Source organism: Dermacentor albipictus, unplaced genomic scaffold (genome assembly GCF_038994185.2).
Source record: "Dermacentor albipictus isolate Rhodes 1998 colony unplaced genomic scaffold, USDA_Dalb.pri_finalv2 scaffold_526, whole genome shotgun sequence".
In the NCBI taxonomy this organism is placed as follows: domain Eukaryota; kingdom Metazoa; phylum Arthropoda; class Arachnida; order Ixodida; family Ixodidae; genus Dermacentor; species Dermacentor albipictus.
The window spans coordinates 17501-20233 of NW_027226080.1; the positions used below are offsets into that span (position 1 = coordinate 17501).

General features: G+C 54.0%; 1 non-coding gene across 1 annotated transcript; it reads right to left on the minus strand.

Moving 5' to 3' along the window:
• Positions 1-318: 318 nt before the first annotated feature.
• Positions 319-2133, minus strand: LOC139054032 (small subunit ribosomal RNA). The gene has a single exon (XR_011510978.1). It is a non-coding gene; the product is annotated as a small subunit ribosomal RNA (ribosomal RNA).
• Between the last annotated feature and the right edge of the window lie 600 nt (positions 2134-2733).

The following is a 2733-nucleotide window of genomic DNA, read 5'->3' on the forward strand; positions in this document are numbered from 1 at the left end:
CAGCAGGTCGGGTCGTCTTACTCCCATTCCGCGCAAGAGTGCCGAGGCGGACTTCAGAAAGCCCACCCAACAGTGTGCGTTACGCCGTTTCTACCCGCGGGCGCGGCCAAGCCAACCGTCCAAGGTTGCAGCCGGCGTCCACTGGGCGCAACAAATTTGGCACGGGGCGCCCTTCGAAATTCGGGCAATCCCCGGCATGTTCGGGTATAGCCGTCCCCGCGTCCAAGCGGGGCCAGCGGCGGAAAGCGTCGGGCGCAGCGAGCTGCTTCACCCACACGGGGTAGAAACAATGGCGCTCGTCACCCTCGAACAATCCGGTAATGATCCTTCCGCAGGTTCACCTACGGAAACCTTGTTACGACTTTTACTTCCTCTAAATGATCAAGTTTGGTCATCTTTCCAACAGACCGGCGCAACCGAAAGGCCGCGCCGGACATCGGTCCGAAGACCTCACTAAATCATTCAATCGGTAGTAGCGACGGGCGGTGTGTACAAAGGGCAGGGACGTAATCAACGCGAGCTTATGACTCGCGCTTACTGGGAATTCCTCGTTCAAGGGGAACAATTGCAAGCCCCTATCCCAATCACGAAAGAAGTTCCACGGGTTACCCAGTCTTTTCAGACAGGGATAAAGACACGCTGCTTCCTTCAGTGTAGCGCGCGTGCGGCCCCGGACATCTAAGGGCATCACAGACCTGTTATTGCTCTGTTTCGTGCGGCTAGGAGCCGCTTGTCCCTCTAAGAAGGTTGTAAGGTGCTGGGAACCCCGCACCTATTTAATAGGCTAGAGTCTCGTTCGTTATCGGAATTAACCAGACAAATCGCTCCACCAACTAAGAACGGCCATGCACCACCATCCACCGAATCAAGAAAGAGCTCTCAATCTGTCAATCCTCCCAGTGTCCGGGCCGGGTAAGTTTTCCCGTGTTGAGTCAAATTAAGCCGCAGGCTCCACTCCTGGTGGTGCCCTTCCGTCAATTCCTTTAAGTTTCAGCTTTGCAACCATACTTCCCCCGGAACCCAAACACTTTGGTTTCCCGGAAGCTGCCCGCCGAGTCATTTGAGTAACTCAGGCGGATCGCTGGTTGGCATCGTTTATGGTCAGAACTAGGGCGGTATCTGATCGCCTTCGAACCTCTGACTTTCGTTCTTGATCAAAGAAAACATTCTTGGCAAATGCTTTCGCAGTAGTTCGTCTTGCGACGGTCCAAGAATTTCACCTCTAGCGCCGCAATACGAATGCCCCCGTCTGTCCCTCTTAATCATTACCTCGTATTCCAAAAACCAACAGAACAGAAACGAGGTCTTGTTCTATTATTCCATGCAAGTTTATTCAGGCGACTCGCCTGCGTTGAGCACTCTAATTTTTTCAAAGTAAAAGCACCGGCCTTCTCGAGGCACACAATGAAGTGCACCAAGAAAGGACCGGCATGATGTTCAGTCCGAGCCGTCGCATCGGGTAGATGCACTACTCGTCTGGAACTGAGATCCAACTACGAGCTTTTTAACCGCAGCAGCTTTAGTATACGCTATTGGAGCTGGAATTACCGCGGCTGCTGGCACCAGACTTGCCCTCCAATTGATCCTCGTTAAAGGATTTAGAGTGTACTCATTTCAATTACGGGGCCTCAAAAGAGTCCCGTATTGTTATTTTTCGTCACTACCTCCCCGTGCCGGGAGTGGGTAATTTGCGCGCCTGCTGCCTTCCTTGGATGTGGTAGCCGTTTCTCAGGCTCCCTCTCCGGAATCGAACCCTGATTCTCCGTTACCCGTAACAACCATGGTAAGCAAGTAACCTACCATCGAAAGTTGATAAGGCAGACACTTGAAAGAAACGTCGCCGGCTCGTGGCCATGCGATCAGCACAAAGTTATCCAGAGTCACCACACAATACGGGCCGAAACCCGATCGATCTTGGTCTAATAAAAGCACCCGTCGCCCAAAGGGCTTCAGGCTCACTGCATGTATTAGCTCTAGAATTGCCACAGTTATCCAAGTAGGAAGAAACGATCTAAGGAACCATAACTGATTTAATGAGCCATTCGCGGTTTCGCCTTATTTCGGCATGTACTTAGACATGCATGGCTTAATCTTTGAGACAAGCATATGATTACTGGCAGGATCAACCAGGTAATCGTTCAACTGCGCGTCCCGCCTGTCAAGCAGGCCGGACGCCGTTTTTGCGATGCCGAGGCCACCTTCAGGCGCCCCAGCACGCTTCGTTCTTGCAAAGAGTAGCACTTTGCACAGTCCGAGACGACGGCGTTCGAGCTCGCTACGGCGCCCTCCCCGAAGGGCCGGGTATCGCCACGCGGCAAGAAGCACGCAACATTCTCGATAGACTGGTTGTGTCGACTCGATCACGGCTTGCGGTTTCTCTTGAGCCCGCAGCACAGGTGGACCGACCGACACTTGCAACGTAGCCGAGACGGCAAAGCCGCCAGGCGACGGGTCACGCCCGCGCCTTCGGCGCTTTCGCATTTGACTCGTCCGAGGACGATGCGGAACACAACTCGATATCGTGGAGAAAGCGTCGTCCGACAACCAGCCCCTAACGCATCAAGCGGATGAGGCTGCAGACGTCAGCTGTGGGATCCACGGGAGCGATACCGGGGACACGCTTGACGGGCACGAAGCCCGCCGCATATCAAACACCCAGGTCGCTTTTGGGGGCGACTGCTCTCTGGGACCCCCATATAATAGCAGCGATAAGTTCCCAAATCTCCATGGGGC